This window comes from Stegostoma tigrinum, chromosome 8 (genome assembly GCF_030684315.1).
Source record: "Stegostoma tigrinum isolate sSteTig4 chromosome 8, sSteTig4.hap1, whole genome shotgun sequence".
NCBI classification, from domain to species: domain Eukaryota; kingdom Metazoa; phylum Chordata; class Chondrichthyes; order Orectolobiformes; family Stegostomatidae; genus Stegostoma; species Stegostoma tigrinum.
In genome coordinates, this window is record NC_081361.1 from 11,462,834 (window position 1) to 11,483,342 (window position 20,509).

The following is a 20,509-nucleotide window of genomic DNA, read 5'->3' on the forward strand; positions in this document are numbered from 1 at the left end:
CTTCCAGATGGTCATAAATCTTATCCCTCAGAATCCTTTCTAACACCTTGCAGACAACAGACGTGAGACTTACCGGTCTATAATTGCCGGGGATTTCCCTATTTCCTTTCTTGAAGAGAGGAATTACATTTGCCTCTCTCCAGTCCTCAGGTACGACTCCAGTGGAGAGCGAGGATGCAAAGATCTTCGCAAGTGGCGAAGCAATTGCATTTCTCGCTTCCCAAAGCAGCCGAGGACAAATCTGATCCGGGCCTGGCGACTTGTCAATCTTAATGTTTGACAAAATTTTCAGTACATCAGCTTCCTCTATCTCTATCCATTCCAGCATGCACACCTGCTCTTCAAAGGTTTCATTCACTACACAGGTCGTTTCTTTCGTAAAGACAGAAGCAAAAAACTCATTTAGGGCTTCCCCTACCAATGACTTCTATTCTAAGCAAAGCACCATTTACTTAAAATGGGTAATCTGTTCTTAATTGAAAAAACGCTCAATAGCCATTAATTAAAAAAAAATACTTGACATATTGGAATCAGTGAAGCATGCAATTCCTTTTGGTTTTCAGGAACTCAGCAGCCACCTAGTGGTGATTTTCTATGGTGACCGACAGCAAACTAGTACTCTGATCGCAGACAGCAGATAAGACACCCTGTTAGGTAATCCATTAGAACTTCAATATTATCTATGACATTTCAGTCCGAAAATGCAATTCTCTCAATAAACATAATTTTATAGATTCCTAGATGTTTACAGCACAGAAGAAGGCCATGCAGCCCATTGTGTCCGTGGCAATCAGCAAAGATCTGACTACAAAAATCCCATTTTCCAGCCTTTGACCCATAGCCCTGGAGGCTATGCCAATGCAAGTGAATATCTACATCTGAAATATTGTGCTGAATCTATCTACTACTGAAATGTTGTGAGAGTTTCTGGATCAACTACCTTTTCAAGCAACAAGTTCCATGTGATATGATGCTTCATAATCCTGATATTATCAAATAAATTAAGTAGGAGAAAAATCTTGCATTTATATCTTACCTTTCACATTCTCAAGATGTCCCAAATTCTTTTACAACCAATAAAATACTTATTAAGCACAGTCAACTGTTGTAACAGAGTAAACATGGCAGTTACGTGATGCATAATAAGCTGGTATAAACAGACATTCAGATGGCGATGTTTGAAAAGTTTGAACTATCTATGTACAGTTTTAAAGCCTACAAAAGGTCAGTCTGAATACTTGAGAAAGTGATGTCTGTTATTGGTTCATAATGAAATGAGTACATGATTATCTTTCATTAATAAGTCAGTGAACCCTTAAAATGACATAATTTAATTCAAGATATTACTTCAACAGAGCCAGTGGTAAACTTAACAATTTATTTCTATGCACAAATACAGAAATGAATTCTGCTCTGAGGACAGACATGAATACACTTCTAGAATAGTGTAAATGACCCCTGGTTTAGTTTGATTCTCATTATTCTGGAGATATTTTCATAGCTTTGCATTGCCATAGCATCAAAAATAGGAACAGCCAATTAGTGAAACTTCTAAATTATTTCACTATTAAGTATTTTCACCTCCAACTTTATAGTAGGAGCAAACAGGTAGAAGAAAAGCACAAATCAGTACCTTTCAACTTGGGGAAAATTTAAATGAGACAAAATTGATCATTTGTGCTAATCCATTTTCTGATTAATCAAGTATGTCAGTCTGTTGCAATGAGTTTTAATGGCATCAGCAAAAGTCAGAATTTGAAAATCTCCATAAACATTGGTGCCTGCACACTGCAGTGCTCAGCAAACATGGCATAACAGAACCGAACACAAAATGTTTCAAATTGAAAATTTATTACAATTCAATCACATTGTAAGCCACTTTAATATTTCTCACATGTAATGGTTTCTGATTAGTACTTATAAATTTGACCTGTGCTGAAACCAGCTTACAATGCCATTTTGATTCACTTAAACCAGTATGTCACCATTAAGGTATGTCTGAAGTAAGAATCTGTTATAGCAATAACCACCTCCTTCTAAAGAAATAGGTGGAAGTTAAGCTCCATGATTTTGTTGAAAGAGCCTTATTCATGGAACAGAAAGAAAAACGGCATTGTGACCTATTTGAAATTCAAGATTAAATCTATAAACCACCTGGACAAAAAGAGGTGGTATACAAATCATATTATGCTTTTTAAAGATTCCTTTCAGCCAGTCATAAAAATGATAAACAGTCAAGAATTCAAGATATTCATTCAGAGTACCATTTATTTCATAGCAGACATCAATTTCAGTAATTTATGATTTGGCCATTTTGGAGATCTTTGCTTTAAGAATTTTTGCATCAGGAACAAAGAAAAGGATTTAGTGCTAGTTGTCAGCGAGTCCATGAGTTGCTGGGTTCTGAAAGTGAAACAAAACTGTTACAAAAGATGACTGGGATTCTGATTTTTATTTTAGTAGGTAACTATCCGTATGATCAAATGAAAAAGAAAATTTGCAACAAAAGTTAAGAACTGCAAATTTTATTGAGCTGTACCATCTTCAAAGGTTTCACTGTCTACAAGGAGTATGATTTAATATTTATTTTACATTAACTTTGTCTATAAAAACTCTTGGTTTTTCATGTTGCTGATATTTTACTTAAGTATTGATAATAGACTTATTCAACTAGAAGAATTTGGGTTCTACAGTAAAAAGAATGTAGGAGACATGGATTTGAATGCCAACCTTGACTAATATTTTCTCTAGGACTTTCCCAGAAGGCAAATTTTATGTAGTCTCAACCCACTTGTCTGGAGAAGAAGTGGGAACTGTCACTTGGCTTTTTGCCAAGTTGAATAAAGAGCATCACTGACTGTTGCTGTTAAATTTTGTAGAAGGGATGGAACAGTATCATTCCAACTTTCTGACCTGGAGGATAGTAGGTGAATGAGGCCAACCTGGAATAAGGGAAAAACGGAGAAAGAGGAAAACACAATTCACCCAACGTATTCATCAACATAAAGGCTTAGTTATGAAATGGACTGTTTCAGAAAAAAACAGGAAAGTTGTTTGATTGACACTCCAATGCAACTTTCAACATTGCTCATTAGCACTGATACTAGGTGGGGAAGGTCATTGACTGACAAGGAGCTTGATTGTGGACTGGCATGAATGACGTTACTTTATTCAACAGCCTCTCTCCATTTATCCTGTTAAAGCGTCATTGTATGGAGGCAAGAACAATCTGACCATCTAGTCTAAACTTCCCAGTCAAGTAAAGCAACTGTGCAATTCTGTCAAGAATGCCACAGAACTTAATGATGCGACTGTAGATTGAAAACACTTTGCAGTATGAAAAAACAAGTGTGGTTAGGGAGCAAAATAATTTAATACAGATGTTCTAATCATCAGCATTTCCATGAAACCCAGTAAAATTCTCAACAGGACTAGCAGACTGTCATCATAAAATCACAAGTTAATGCCCACATCTGTCTGGTACACAATGTAAAATGTCAGAGTAATTCAAATTATTGGTTAAAACATATACCTGAATATGTAAACACACCTGTGTGTACTTCACTTAACTGATGCATTTTCCAACCTGGAATTAATTTAGAATTAGGGAGGTCCAAAAAGGAGAGACATTTCTTACCTCATTGATCATTGGTCTCATTCGCAAAATATACCATTCTGGTTTTTTGTTGTTGTTTAAGGAACACAAGGTCCTTCAAATTGTTCTGAAATTTTTAAAAATGATTTCTCATCCAGTGCTGGTTACTTTGAGAAGGAATCAGGCAGATCATTTGTTCAACTCCCACTGTACCTGCCAACAAAGTAGTCAATGGGCCCTGAAATATAACATTGACAAGGTGGACATAGAGTTGACAACATTGTCATTTAAAAAGTGATTCAAAGTTATGCATTTTGACATCTGAACAGTTACTAACAAAGCAAAGAAGCTCATATTTTAAAAGCATTATTTGCAATATTCAGAATTCATCACAAATAAGTTGTTAAACTGCTATTGCCAACTAAGCAGAAGTCTACAATGCTGATGGTATGTTCTTCTTGCAAAAACACTTTCTACCCATTATCAAATGGCTTCAGTTGATTAGTCAGCTGAAAAGGGCTTCAACGATTGAGCTGTTTTGATCTAATTATTTACTTTGAAATTAATATTACACAAATTTCTCTCTAATCCCCATTGGATACAGAGTCAGAGAGCAGATCGAGGATGATTAATCCTTTGGTGGAGAATTTAAAATTTCATGGCAACTTGACAAATTGAATTGGATTAACTAGTAATGTGTGGGATGACCACAAAAGGAGGATTGTGGATGGTGCTGGGATGCTCCAAAAAACATAACCATAGCTCATGTTTTTGAGAAAGGTAACATTGCACCATGTCCTAGACTTGTCTACTGAGGATTTTAGTACTATGCTTCTGTGTTAATGATTTCTAAAGTGGCCAACAAAATCATGCAACGTATCAGGACAAATGGGGTGTGCAATAAATGCAGCATCATCTTTGTCATTTACAAGTTAAGTACAAACATTTCCTTTAAAAGTCACAAACTGGCTGCTGGCAAGAGGGCTGACAGAAATATAATCTACAACTTGGCCTCTGCTTTTGGCACCTCGGAAATATGAGATTGTGTTAGTTTAGTTATTTTACTTACTCTTCCCACATATAGAAAAAACTGGTTTCTTCTCAGTGCTCCTGAAAAGTGTCAAAGCTGAAGTTTGGAAGAACTACAGGATGATGGGCATAAGCCTACCAAAAAAAAACAGAGACAGTAGGAATTGCCAATGCTGGAGAATCTGAGATAACAAGATGTAAAGCTGGATGAACACAGCAGGCCAAGCAGCATCAGAGGAGCAGGAAAGCTAATGTTTCGGGTCTGGACCAAAAAAAAAGGTTTTTTAATTCAATTAAGCTGAAAGTAGCTTTGAAATTGCTGTTTACATGCTATCATTTCCCCTATTTTTGATTCTGCCAGCAATACTTACAATTCTTGGTTATAAAGGTTGTTGACTAAACACAGACATTTGGCAACAATGGCACAGCGGGACCTTCCCTCCAATTTTACCTTTCTGTTGGTGCAGCATTCAGAATTTGCCCACCAAAGAAAAGCAAGGCTACCAATATAACGGGAAGAAATCAGATAATTCCAGGAAGAAAATTGTTCTTGAATTATTATATAACGGAAAGTGCATTGGAACTAGAGAACAAGATAAATTCAAATTATAATAAATTTGACTCCACCCTCCATGTTAGATTTCCATACTGTGTTCTCACCACATATCTCATTCTTTACATTCCCTTGCTTCTCATTTCTCCATCTTATGCATTTTCTCTGCCAATGTAACGGTTCATTCTTCCAGGCTAAGTGTTCCAATTTTCTTTCAAATTAACTTCTTGCTGAACATCTAACTTGCTCCATTTCTGCACCTTTCTCTTTCCTTGTATATTTTCCCAAAAATGAATCAGTTTTACACAGAACATAGAACATAGAACATTACAGCACAGTACAGGCCCTTCGGCCCTCGATGTTGTGCCGACCTGCAATACCAATCTGAAGCCCATCTAACCTACACTATTCCATGTACGTCCATATGCTTGTCCAATGACGACTTAAATGTACCTAAAGTTGGCAAATCTACTACTGTTGCAGGCAAAGCGTTCCATTCCCTTACTACTCTCTGAGTAAAGAAACTACCTCTGACATCTGTCCTTTATCATTCACCCCTCAATTTAAAGCTATGCCCCCTCGTGCTCGCCGTCACCATCCTAGGAAAAAGGCTCTCCCCATCCACCCTATCTAACCCTTTGATTATTTTATATGTTTCAATTAAGTCACCTCTCAACCCTCTTCTCTCTAATGAAAACAGCCTCAAGTCCCTCAGCCTTTCCTCGTAAGACCTTCCCTCCATACCAGGCAACATCCGAGTAAATCTCCTCTGCACCCTTTCCAAAGCTTCCACATCCTTCTTATAATGCGGTGACCAGAACTGTACACAATACTCCAAGTGCGGCCGCACCAGAGTTCTGTACAGCTTCACCTTACCCTCTTGGTTCTGGAACCCGATCCCTCTATTAATAAAAGCTAAAACACTGTATGCCTTCTTAACAGCCCTGTCAACCTGGGTGGCAACTTTGAAGGATCTGTGTACATGGACACCGAGATCTCTCTGCTCATCTATGCTGCTAAGAATCTTACCATTAGCCCTGTACTTTGCCTTCCGGTTACTCCTACAATTTCAATCATGCCTCAAATCTCATGTTGCCGCTCAAGGAGAGAGGTGTCGGTGTTGGGAAATGGAACAAATTGCTGCCTCAAGCATTGAACTCCTGAAATTATCTATATTGTAACCATGTCAGACATCTCACAAAATTCGTCTTGGTGGTGACTGAGACTTCAAAAAGATTCTTTTAATTGTTTCTAGTCTATAAAAGGACATACCCTGTGTTTTTGTGTGGGTCATTCTGTTCTCCTTTCAGCATCTGAGGGTTCATGCTACAAATTAAATGCGACACATGAAGGAGTTCTGAGCAATGACGAAGTCTGGAAACAAGTTCAACAGCTGGGAGAAGTCACATTTAAAGATTCAGTGCAGATAGTTCAGACCAGCATGCTTAGATCTCTTACAAGCTGTTGTGCAGAAACAGCTGCATTTGTTTACTTTGCACAAACACTGTGGATTGATTTAAACACCAGCCATGCTTGTGACGTTCCTTTGGCAATCCTCTTATGTTTGTTACAGCTTATCTTTGTCATGGTAAACTGACTAGAGAAGGAAATAGGCCAATTTAATTCGATCCTAAACCGTCAGACTAAATTGCAGGAGCTGGATGCCTGGTGAAAAGTACTTGGCACCTTTCTATGAAACAGGCACAGTACTGACCTCATTTTTTAATTGCAGTCTTTGTCCAATTCCTTCTGCAGCTACCTGCTTTTATTAACAGCTTAGCTTCAGATGGTGTCTTGCAGCACAATTAATACAAATATAACTGATATTAAGTCATTAAAAAGGAATGTTTAATGCTGTCATTATAACTTTCCCCTCACCCTGAAATAGTGCTCTTAGTTTCTCCCCTGTTACAGTAAAGTGCCTCTCCCAGCTTCATTTTTTTCCCTAGATTACTATATATATAAAATTCATCTTCCATCTATTGTTAGCTGTTGAATCCCATTCCCTCTTTTATTGCGAACCTTTCCATCTGTCCAAGTGCCCCAGTAACCTGATGATCGACACACCACAAACAAGTTACTCTGTTCTCCATTTGTCTTCTCTATTACCATAAACTGAAATTTCTGTTCCAACAGAAGTTTTCACTTACAGAAGATGTACCCCATTCTGTTAGTGCTAGGAGATTTGTGGAGGGGACAAGTGGAACTGAAACCTTTGTTAGCAGCTTTGAGAAGAAATAAGTCTGGGATGGAAACTTTTTGTCCACAAACTGCAAATTAGATAGCAGTTTCTCATTCATAATATAGTTTGAGAGTACCTGAGTCAGTAGGTTGTAGTTTGAAGCCTATTTCAAAGGCCTGGGTTAAGTTAATACTTTTATTATACTTAGTGAGTGTGAGCAATACCATTAAATTTAAGACTATGTTAGATATAAACGATTGCATGGCACCAAAGAGAAACAGAAGTAATGTCATGGTGTCCTGGCCCATATTCCACCCTCTAAGTGTATAACTGTTGTTTTGTTTGGCATTTAGCTAAGGGCAAATTGCCCAATGGCATCATTAAGACAACAAAGCTATAAAATAATCCAGTGATAATGGGAACTGCAGATGTTGGAGAATCCAAGATAACAAAGTGTGGAGCTGGATGAACACAGCAAGCCAAGCAGCATCTCAGGAGCACAAAAGCTGACATTTCGGGCCTAGACCCTTCATCAGAGAGGGTCTAGGCCTGAAACGTCAGCTTTTGTGCTCCTGAGATGCTGCTTGGCCTGCTGTGTTCATCCAGCTCCACACTTTGTTATTTATAAAATAATCCATTGGTTGTGATGCATTTTGTGTAGACTTAAGGGTCTGTAAACTGCTATATAAAGCAAATTTATTTTTTCACTTCCTTGACAATAAGGACAGTGGTTCATCCTTTAGGGATCTTGGAGCAAATATATTTTGACTACTTGGGAGCCTGAAATGAAGCCTTGAGATTAGTGTGAAATTGACTTCCCTGTTTTAAACAGATGACTGCATCATTGAGGATCACAAAGTTCCCAATTGAAATCGGTGGCTTGATTGAATTAAAAACAGTAATATTAAATTAGATTTAAAGCCATAAATGTATTAAGTTGCCCAAGGTCAAGACATTGCAAAGGAAACAGATTAGAACACATACCTCTATAATTTTGAAAACATAGTTTTGATTAGACAGCCTTGGTAACAAACTGCCATGATATATTAACTTATCCTTAGTTTGCTTCGATGATTACCAACAGATAACTAGCCAGACAATTTAGATAAAGAACTTTCCTTATAGCACAATCCTTTAGATCATTTTGTGCACCCCCACCAGGAGATCTGAAGGCAGGAGTAAATGTAATCATCAGTGGGTACTTGTTCAACTGTCCACTTGTCCCACCTTCGCTCCCATTGCAATTTTCCCAGCATTGGGGGTGGTGTCCAACTGAGGTCCTTAAATCAGCAACTACTAGAGGTGGTTAATGAATGCTTGCTTATAAAATGCTGACATCCCTGACTTAGTAGCTAGGAGCGGGGATTGAAGAGGAGTAGGAAGGGGCCATGATACCCCTTAAAATCTAACTCCATGAAGTAAAAGAGTAGCATTTTATCTGTAACTTCAGTTACCAATATTGTTTCATTCCCAAGTTTGGCCCTATAACCCTGCAAATTAGCCTTCTTCAAATACATGTCCAGCTGGGGTTGAAAGTCCCAAAAGAATCTGACTCCTCCACTCTTTCAAGTGTGTTTCAAATTTTAACAAACCTCTATCTGAACAATGTCTGTTATTTTCCTTCTAATTCTTTTGCCAATTATATCTGCAGCCTTTATTTCTTGACTGTCTTGCTCCCCATGTAATTTTGAATATTTCTGTCGAATCTCCCTTTATTAATTCTCAACTCTGAAAAAAATTCCAGGTTTTGCAGTATCTCTGTCACCCCTGGAATCCTGGTCAAACTTCTCTCTCTCCAAGGTCTGACATCATGCCTTAAACAGTGCCAGAATTGGACACAGTACTTTAACTCTGATCTAACCTAATTTGTGAAAGTTCAGGAAGACTTTCTTGATTTTGAATTCAACATTGATTTACAAATCCAGTTATCTTTATGTTTTCTGACCCGCCTTAACAACTTGCTCTCTGATGAAGGGTCTAGGCCCGAAACGTCAGCATTTGTGCTCCTGAGAAGCTGCTTGGCCTGCTGTGTTCATCCAGCTTCACACTTCATTATCTTAACAACTTGCATTACCACTTTCAAAGATTTGTGAACATGTCTCTTTGGCTCCCTGCTCTTGACCTGACCTGAAAATTGTGCCATTTAAATTATACGAAAATGAAATACTGCAGCTCCTGGAAATCTGTTTAATTATGCTTATGAGAAATATTAGGTGATTTCCTCTCGGCAGATGCTGCCAGACCTTTTGAGAATTTCCAGCATTTATCATTTACAATAAATCCTCACTTAAAGCTGTAACTGCATTTCTGAAAAATCATGACTTTGTGAATAACTGATTCCCATTATAATCAATACTAAAGCCAGAGTTAGACACTTCCCACCAAAAAAAAATTAGAAGTTGAAATACTGTACCATACATTTGCAATACTTCTTCACTAGCTGAAATAGCTCACAAAATAAAATACATCACTTTGCATAAAAGAATAGCACCTCCTTTCTATTTTTACCTAGCCAATAGCCACCCTACAACCCTGTTGTGACAACAATTTTATACTGTTCTTTGTGAAGGAAGATGCAAGAAGCTCATTCTGTGCCTCAATAGTATAAAATACAGTGCAGTAGTCTGACCAGGCTCCACTGAGTCGCTGAAGTTGTTCCATACGGTTAACAGACAGACTCAGGACTACCTTTCCTCATTGACGTCTACCACTACACAGACTCCAGGAATCAGCGCAAATTCTGTCTCTTTGTGTAATTTATCCAAAAGTGCATCATTTCTTATTTATTGGCCTTAAACTGCATTTGCCATATATTTGCCCACTTCAGATCATTTCTCTGGTCTGTCTATGTTCTCCCGAAGTCAGTTGTTTTCCTGCTGATTATTTACAACATTGCCAGGTTTTTAAACATCTTCAAATTTAAAAATTGTTGTACCTACATCAAATTCAAAGTCATTTATATTCAACCAGAAAAGCAACAGCATAACAGCAACTCATGGAGAATGCTTATGGACATTTAGCTCTAGGTTGCAAAACATCTGTTTACCACCTTTCTTCATCCTGTCACTTGGACGATTGCATACTTAAATTACCATAGTCTCTTTGATGCCATGTACTTCCAACTTCTGAATAGTCTGTCACATGATACTTTATCAATTTTTTTTGGAAATTCATATACACATCCACTACAATAGATTTGATAACTTTTCTGGTACTTACTCAAAGGACTGGATTAGATTAGCCATAAGAGTTTTGCCTTAAAGAAATCCTTGTTGTGTATTCCTTAGTAACGCATACTTCCCCATGTGGGATTAATTCTGTTCTTGTACACTGTATGTAATAGTTTTCCTACAACTGATGTTGAATAATTGCTTTAATTAATTAATTAATTAATTAATTAAACGATTAAATAGCTGGCCATTTGACTTGTACTTATCACATTTATCCCCCTTTCCTATTTTGAACTTTGTAGTCCTGCAGTTTACTGGCACTGTTCCCATTTCTACTTGAAAGATTACAGTCCAAGCTTCCCATTTGTCCACCCTAACTTCCCATAGCAACCTAAGAGGTACCTCTTCTGAATTAGGTGATTTGTTACCTTTGAATAATACCAATACATTTAGCACCTCCTTTCTATTTTTACCTAGCCAATAGCCCTACAACCCTGTTGTGACAACAATTTTATACTGTTCTTTGTGAAGGAAGATGCAAGAAGCTCATTCTGTGCCTCAACCATGCTCTCTGCCTCACCGGGGGATTTCCTTTCCGTCCCTAATCTGCATCACCATTTCTTTAATTGGCTTTATTATTTATTATGTCCATAAATGATTTTTGGATCTCCTTTAGACATTTCAGGATCTTTTTCATTGTCCATGCCGTTTCTTTTTATCAGTTTTTATTACGATAGTTGAATTTTCTTACTACTATTACTGTATCATTTTTACATATTCTAACATTTGTTTACATAGTTTCTCCTCCATTAGCAGCAATTTGAAATTATGTAGCACCTTTAATATAGAATAATGTTCTAAAGAGGTCTGTAGTAAAATACTAAAATTGCTGTAGTCCTCTAGGTCCATACGACTGCTCTCTCATTAGAGAGACAGAGACAACTGGTGGTGGTTTAATTTAATGGTCAACAAGCCTCAGGGGAGGGGAGAGATTGAGAGGGGGGGTCCTTAATGTTGTCCTCAGCCTGCGTGGTAAATACTCAGTGCGTAGCAGATCCATTCTTATTTCTTAACACTAAAACAAACAGATTCAGTCTTTGATCCCTCTGGTATATCATCTATCTGTAGAACTGTGACATTATACTTGATTATGTATCAATGACAGGTCCTTCAACATTCGGATTGAAGAGAAGGATAAAAGAGATTAAAGGATAATTTAATTTCAGAGTTAGTTTGGAGGAGCTAGATTTATTGATTTTAGAGCAAAGGAGATTGATTGGAGTTTTGATAGAGGTATATAAGACTATGATAAATTTGTGTTAGGTAAACAAACAACACATGAGCACATGCTACAAAGATGTGCGGGGACACAGATTCAGATTCTGTGAAGTACAAAGAAGGGGAGTTGTGAAGACTTCTTCTTAATATACTTAGTGCAAATGATTTGGAACTCTTTAGCTGCAGAAGTGGTGGACTCAGAAAGTCTCAATAAATTCAACAGAAAATTGGATGGGCATTTGAGAGAGGTTTACTTGCAGAGCTTTGGGGATAGAATAGGACTGACTGAATTGCTCTACAAAGACCTACCATTGACCTAATGGAGTACAATAGGGTTAGTGGTGTGGTAGTTTAGTAGTGTGGTATCCTTACTGATCTTATAAATTAGTGGCCCCAAATAATGCTGTGGAGGTACAAGTTTAAATCACACCTTGTCATACTGCATTTTAAAAGGGAAATTAAGGATGAGCAACAAATGTTGACTTTATTAGTGATGCTTAAATCCCATCAAATAATTTTTTAAAAAACCTGCTGGACCATGACTCTAAAGGTTCAACAGGAAAGCTGGCATTAAAACAGACATTCAGAGATAGCAAGAACTGCAGATGCTGGAGTCAGAGTCAATACAGTGTGGAGCTGAAGGAACACAGCTGGTCAGGAAAGTCGATGTTTCAGGTTGGGACCCTTCATCAGGATACGATAGGTTCAATAGCCTTTTAATTTACTGAAATTTCTAGGATTCAATGAACACATCATAATTCAATAAAAGTGAGTGTGCTCTCTTTCAGACTGTATTTTCGGCCTCGGTGTTTCTATTTTATACGATATGTCCTGGCCTGATCCCTGCAGCATAGAACACAAACACATGAGCTAATGCCCAGCTGTCCCAATCCTTCCCATGCTTTAACAAACCAGGGAGTCAAGAAGTGTAACAGCTGAATTCATTAAAATACAATGGTTTCCACTTGATGCCTTTCAACTGAATGATAGTTAAAGCTCATATCTACTAAAACTCTTCTTTCAATGATGACTTCTGAAATCCAGCCAGTGAGGTGCTATATTAATTTCAAGCATTTTGTCACACAATAAAGAGAAGGAAATGCAAGAGTTAACTCAGCCAGCTCCCATCTACCTTAAGTTTCATAGTACGGCTGGCACACAACTAAAAAGTGGCCATTTACCCTGCTTCAGTTGGCAATGGAATTTGGAACATTTGAATTGAAAAGGGGTAATAAAAAATAGAAGTGAAAGATTGAAACTGATAACGTTGCTCTTAAAAAAAATCAGTTGGAAGTTTAGGTTTTCTTGACAACCAGTTGGAATGGGATTGGTATCTAATTCCTATTGTTCAAGGTTCTGAATCTAGCATGCCAATTTTACCCTGAACTCACCAAGTAAATCTACCTCTTCTAAACACCAAAAGAACTGTGGATGCTGGAAATCAGAAACAAAAACAAAAACAGAAATTTTTGAAAAACTCAGCATGTCTGGCAGCATCTGTGGAGCAAAATCAGAGTTAATGTTTCAGGTCCACTGACCCTTCTTCAGGACAGTTGTGTAGAAGGGTCACTGAACCCAAAACAGTAACTCTGATTTTGTTTCACAGATGCCGCCAGACCTGCTGAGATTTTCCAGCAATTTCTATTTTTGTTATGGTTGTGTTTGTAAATCAACCTCTTACCCACTTAGACTGGGATTTGAAATGCATAAATTAAGTGGTGAAGGAGCTCAGCACTATGGCTGAGAAATATGGTATGGTGCACTATGAAATTGCTCACTCTTTAGGAAAAAATCTGGGTTATCTGGCAAACTAACTCAGCCTGTGTTCCAGCTGGGTTTAAAATGTAATTGCTCCATCTTCTTGTCATCAATAATAGCTGCTGCTGTTATTTTTCATAACAGCATCTTTTCAGAGCATTCACATTGTTAACTTGGTGCCAAATGGTCAATATGGCCAGTTTAGTGTAACAGTGACTTGGCTATGTGAGCAAGGTTTAAGTGGCACTTGCAGAAATGGTTCTTTTCAGATTAAATAAGCAAGGTGCTGTTGCATATTGATTTTTAAAATGTTCTCCAGTAACTATGAATGGATATCTTTAAATATTCCTTCAATCAATTGCTTTTACCTCCATCTTTAGCATGGATTTTACCTTTGCAACAGTCATGGTTTGAAGTGGCATTGTTTGAGTTTGGGTTTGTGACAAAAAGCGTTTAAAGAGTAAAGCTAATGGTTGATTCAAATAACGGAAATTCCAACTAGACATTTCACAAGGTTCTAAAATAATAAAGAAATAAACACAGATTTGCACTTAGCTTTGAGGATCTCAGTATGTTCCAAAGCACTTTATTGCTTATTAAGTACTTATATATTTTCTAAAGTGTAGCTTCCATTGTAATGTAGGAAATGCAAGTAAGGTCCCAGAAATTGCAATGTGATATGATCAGAAACTGATTTTAGTAATGTTGTTTGAGATACTAGTGCACCAGGAACATAAGCTCAAATCCAAATAGTTAGTGACATTTGAATTTAACAAATCTAGAATTTAAAGTTAGTCTCAGTCATGGCCATGAAATCATTGACTGTTATATGGGAGGGAAATCTTCCATTATTATCAGGTCTGACCTACATGGGACTCCAGACTCACAGCAATGTGGTTGACTCAAAATTACCCTCTGAAATAGTTCAGTGGGGCAGCATGGTGGTGCAGTGCTTGGCACTGCTACCTCACAGTGCCAGGGACTTGGGTTCAATTCCACCCTCAGGCGATTGTGTGGAGTTTGCACATTCTCCCTCTGTCTGTGTGGGTTTCTTCCAGATGGTTGAGTTTCCTCCCACAGTCCAAAAATGTGCAGGTTGAATGGATTGGCCATGCTAAATTGCCAATAGTGTCCAGGAATGTAAAGGCAAGGTGGATTTGCCACAGGAAATGCAGGTTTACAGGGATAGGTTAGGCAAGGTGAGTCTAGGTATGAGTGTTGGTGTGGACCTGATGGGCCAAATGGCCCATTACCACACTGTAGAGATTCTACAAAAGAAAAATCTACTCAATTCAAGGGCAATTAATAATGGGAAAAACACGCTGGTCTTCCTAGTGAACCCACATTCCATAAAATAATGAGAAAAGTCCTTTCTCAGTAATCATGTTCTTCTCTGAAATAGTGTTGGAGAACTTTTATGTTCACCTGATAGACAAACAAGTACTTCATTGGCCTCAGTTTAGCAATTCATCCAGAAACACCATTTTCAACATTGCAGAACCTTGCTTCACATCAGAATGTCAAATTTTGCCAATGTCTTTGGCATAGAATTTGACCCCATGATCTTCTGCTGCTGGTAAAAGTGTGAATTTTATGCCATGTCTAATATCTCACCACCTCTACCTGTGTCACAGTATCAGCATAAAATTTTTGTATTGGTTTGCATTGTCTTCAGCAACGTCTCAAAATTAAGGATTAAATTACTACCTAAAACATAATAGTTGCAAAGGAGAAGCTGCATATAGATGGCACCAATTTATCTCAATAAAAGTAATCATTAACATGCTTTGTTTCTGTCATTCCCTTGGTCTCTCCCCCTTCAAAGTAAAGCTCATAATTTTTAACCTCTTCCTAGGTTTTCCCAAAATGCACATACACCATGTCTAAAAGAATTGGAAAACAAGAACCTTAGTACCAAACCTCCATCAATGCTGCTATTAAACTAATAGGTGCAGTCTGTGAGGTTTGGGGTCAACTGTTGCATGATCTCCTCCCCTCCTTCACAAGAAGAACTATTGGCTTTCTCCTTCAGTCTTCCTGGAACAGCATAGCTAAGATTGGTAAACTCACCATGCACTGTGTTGTTAGAATGGATTTTCCCACCAAACAATCATCATTGCTACAGCAACAGTTTATATAATTTATTTTCACAGATAACTTTGGCCATGAAAATAATTAATGAAAAGGACTGGATCGACATTTCCTCCTTCACAGAGAGAAGGGAGGCAATATATAAATCATTAAATGAACATTCTTGTAAATCTTCATGTTCTCAGAAACAAGCATACAGCATATTGTTCTTTTCTGAAATAGGGCTTTCAGAATATTATAGAATTAGCAGTCATAGTATTGAAGAAAGCGTTTATGGCAGCTGAGGTATAACAAAAATTGAAGCCGAGGAGAATAATTTTCTTACAGATTTTTATGGATCCTCTTAAAGCATCTGGTTGACGTTAACAAATGGTACCCAGCATGGTGATGACCTAAAGTGTCACCTCAGCCAAAGTGTGACACAAGACGGACATGCTGTAACACCTTGGGATCTGCACATTGGACACATCAACTCAATTGATTGAATGTAAAAAAGACCGGCTCCGAGAAAGTAATCACATTAACATGGTCTCAGGGGTTAGTGGGGGCAGACCAGCACGAGGCATGACATGGCTAGGAAAGCCCTTCCTTCCCCTTTGGCTAGTTGGAAAACACAAAGAACATAGACTGTTACAAACTGTCATACAAAAGGCTGTCACCTCCAGCTACAGAGACCAGCTATATCAACCCATCTGTTCTCTGGGACTGGTAAACTGCTCTTATTAATGTTATGAAGATATTTTATTTAAAATATTAATGTGGAATATAATTGATTGGACAGATAACTATAACTTGCTGTTTTTGTAAAGAACATTTTGCCAAACAAAGGAGACTGGATGCAATAGGGAAAAAAGTTGCATTTGCAAAGAACACAAGTTGCTCAAACAGTATCAGTGAGTAAACAATACTTTCAGAGAGATGTCATATCACTCAGTTTATGAGTAATAAAGCCACTGGATTTGAACACAGGGCCAGTTCTCCTTTCTCTCCTTTTCTCAAGGCCCTCTCATCAAAGTATTCAGTTGAAAACCTTCATCACTGCGAGTGAGGGTTCTGAAGGATAATTCAAAATCTTTACCACTGTCTCAAGAAAACCAAAATTCAGCCAACAGCAGCTAATACAGAAAAACACTCAAATGTCAACAGCTTGTGTGCGAAATGATTCCGGCTGCTGGCCAAGAATAAGCATAACCTGTAAATAACTATTTTTGCTGTACTTAATTGTTACTTGGCCAAAGTACTTTTAAGACAAAACATGGTAAAATGAAAGTGAGAGTTATATTCAAGGAGGAGTAATTGTGAAAATGCAGATTAAACTTTTTGTTAATAATCTTTACATTATTGTTTGAGTAAGTTTTATTTACAACGAGCAAATCCTTTGTTCTTACTCAAGGAGCCTGGCTGAATTGTTTATTACATCAAGCTATATATGGTCTAACATACAGAATTAGTACTATTGCCTCCCTTTCTACATTCAAACTTTGGTACGGCCAGTGGAGGAATGGTACAAGAAAGGGACATTTGCTTACTTGGTCATAACAGCTGTCATGGAGTCTGGTGTTTCTTCCCCTCTCTATTTAGCACCATATTAAAACCATTGCTTTCTGATAAACAATTTAATACTTAATACACTACATTCAAACCACCAATAACTTTTAGCAGTGCTACTTTGGATAAACAGTGACTACCAATCTTACACTGTTATGTAATTCCTAATGGCTCAAGGCAGCATTTGCAAAACTAATACAAATGAGAGAAAGACATTTGAACAAAAACTGAAAATGAGATTTAAATTACACACGTAGTCTTAAGACTGCGTGAATATGTCTGTTATTGAGAATTTTTCTTCTCTCAAGATAATCTTGTAGCCTCTGGTTGGTATATCCCCATTCTGCTCAGCTTGGATCAATAAGAAAAGAAATGGGTATTTGTATTCAGAAATATTGATCTTCGAAACTTCAATGTGTGATGATACAATTTAACCTGTTTCCTTGTTGCTCCTATCTATCCAACCTTACATTCTTGAAGCTTTTTCTAAAGCTCATTTCCTGTAACACTTAGACTAACAATCATATCATACATTCAATGTAATTTCATTTGCTGTTACTTAACTTGCAGTGCAGGCCTCAGATCAACAGGTGATGATTTAATGCATTTTCTATTGAACTGCCAGATGAGTCCCTGCTGACCTAGGTTAGGCTAAGTGCTTCTATAGCATTGTTACACATCATTCACCTGCTGCTTTTGGTCTTTCCCACACTGACAACATGTTACACGAGCCAGTTAAGATCATAACACATGTAGAAATAGGAACAGGTATAGGCCATTCTGCCCCTTGAACCTGCTCTGCCATTCAATGGGACCGTGGCTGATCTGACATTCCTCAAGTCCACTTTTCTGCCTTTTCCCTGTAACCCTCAATTTCCCCTACTAACCAAGAATCAGTATATTTATTTAGAATTTTCCTTTGGTTGTTTGATTCCTTACTCTTTGAATGTTCTCCCAGCTGCTTCTTTGGCACATGTAAGTTTTTCTATGAATTCATCTCATTGCCTAGCCACCATTATTTTTTGATTTTCCAAATGGCTGTTCTTCTTATTCTGTAAATTTTCACCACTGAGTATCAATCCCATATAGTTGTCCTTTCTTGCATGTTCTCAAGCATAAACCTATTCCCAACTCATTAAAACTGTTCTCTTCCTACGGCTTCTAGACCCAAGCTATTCCTTCATTTTCATTCATTTATTTTATCAGTTTCCTGGGCTCTGAGTTTGGATTACAGTGGGATACATGACAACTGTGGTGAGGAGTGGACTCACATCACCTAATATCTGTTGAAAAACTATCCCCATTCCCGACACCAAAAAGATACAATCAGAATACACAAAATAACTGCAAGAAAACAAATGAATAACTGACAAAATAGAATACAAGGAGAAATAAAACAAAACACACACACAAGAATTCTATGGAGACAATGCTGAAAAATTCTCAACAGAGGCAAGTAAGAGATACATGGTATCCTCCAACTTCCACGTACTTTACCAAGAGAGTTCCAGCAGCTTTGTGAAAATTCTGCGAGTGAAAAGCATGATTATTGACAAACCAGCCACGGCAACATCATCCTGCCCAAATATAAGGCTTATTATAAAACTAATGTAATTGCTGGATAATGACAGATAATGGAACATTTGAAATACTACATGTCTCCACAATCTAGCGACTAATTAACTTGACTTTGTGTCAACAAATTGCTCAACTATTAGCTTATCCTGGCAACTAAGGGGATATTTCATCCTGGCTCCACACTTCACAGATCTGTGTTAGCAGTTGAATGAAACATCATTCCAGTTGTGTATAAACAAGAAGACGCAAACAAAAGGAAGAGTACAAATTATAGCTGGCTGTAATTGATACAATCAGATTATGCTTTAGAAAGTGGAATGCAAAAGGCAACTATGATTGCACAAGCAATAATACTAAACCAACCGACAGACAAAAAAAAACCCAGTGCCAGTAACAACTGACAGACTTCAAGGGTTTAGAAACATATATTATACCTAATTGGGAGCTACCCAGGGCTAGGGCCCTGGTGTTTCTCCTGTTTCTGGGCTTCACATCTCTCCCATCTCCCCCCACTCCCTTTCAACTCTTGGTAGCTACCATTTAGCACTTTTGTGATTGATTTTGGATCCAACAATATAGAATAGTGCAGTACAGAAGGACCCATTCAGCCCACCAAGTATGCATCAGCTCTTCTGAAGAGACAGCCAGTCAGTCTGACCACTTCACCCTTCCATTGCTTTTTCTTTTTACCTTTTTTGTTTTCTTCTTTTTGGTTTATCTGACTTCTTTTTGAGCACAAATCTGAATATCCACCATAATCCAAAACCTAACCTTTGTTTATTTTCTCATCAAAACTGAAAGCAAGCACTGAGGACGGGTCACTGGCCCTGAAACATTAACTCTATTTTTTCCTTAACAGATGCTGCCAGACCTGCTGAGCTATTCCAGTGACTTTATTTTTGTTTCTTTTCTCATGTCGCCTTTGGTTCTTTTGCAAATCAATTTAAATGCAGCTAAATCTTTCATCTATTATCCATCTGTCAGTCATTGGAAATGAAATCTATTTATTTTATCTGAACAGTTTATGAATTTATGTATCTCGATCCAATCATCCCAAGATTCTCGTCTCTTAGAACAGTAGCATCAACCTCTCTGTAATCCTTCATCACTGGAGACTGCTTCTAAATCCTTTATAAAGCCACAAGCTTCCTGCTCCCAAAATTAGAAACCAAATTAAGTTTTACACCCAATTAACTGTTTGAGAAATGGTGTAACAAAGTTTTTCACTTTTTTACTCTATGCCTTTATTTGTAATGTCCATGAAAAGTTTACATTTCAATATGATACATTTTACAACCTCAACTTTGTTGGACAATTTGGTTGTTCATATTATGTACCCAGCTTGCTTCTTTTAACCTAGCTGTCTGATAAAATAATAATTTTTTAGGGTTTTTCCTGATGATTACTTTCTAATTTCAGAGATTACATTTTGGCTTTCAGAAGCTTCTTGTCCATTTTCACCAACTCAGTATGAGATGTCATCATAGAGTGGCAATATTTTATGTACCGGAGTTTACTTTTTGAGAATTTAAAACTCAGCTGGAAGCAGAATTTGAAGAATTAATCAATAATCTCAATCATCAAACCTCCATTAATCTTAAAGCCACATCACACAGGAACGTATCAGTTTCATCGACACCGTGGTACTTAAGTTGGCACAAGGTGACAGGCGTTTATTTGCTACAAAATGTTTTTTGCCAAAATAAGAATTAAATGCCACCATCCAA

The 20,509-nt window shown here is 37.5% G+C and overlaps 1 long non-coding RNA gene across 1 annotated transcript in view; it reads right to left on the minus strand.

Moving 5' to 3' along the window:
* Nucleotides 1-20,509, minus strand: part of LOC132209898 (uncharacterized) — a 95,694-nt gene that overhangs the window by 34,118 nt on the left and 41,067 nt on the right. The window contains exon 2 of the long non-coding RNA XR_009446046.1: nt 3,638-3,833. This is a non-coding gene — a long non-coding RNA (uncharacterized LOC132209898). The remainder of the gene's footprint in view (nt 1-3,637; nt 3,834-20,509) is intronic.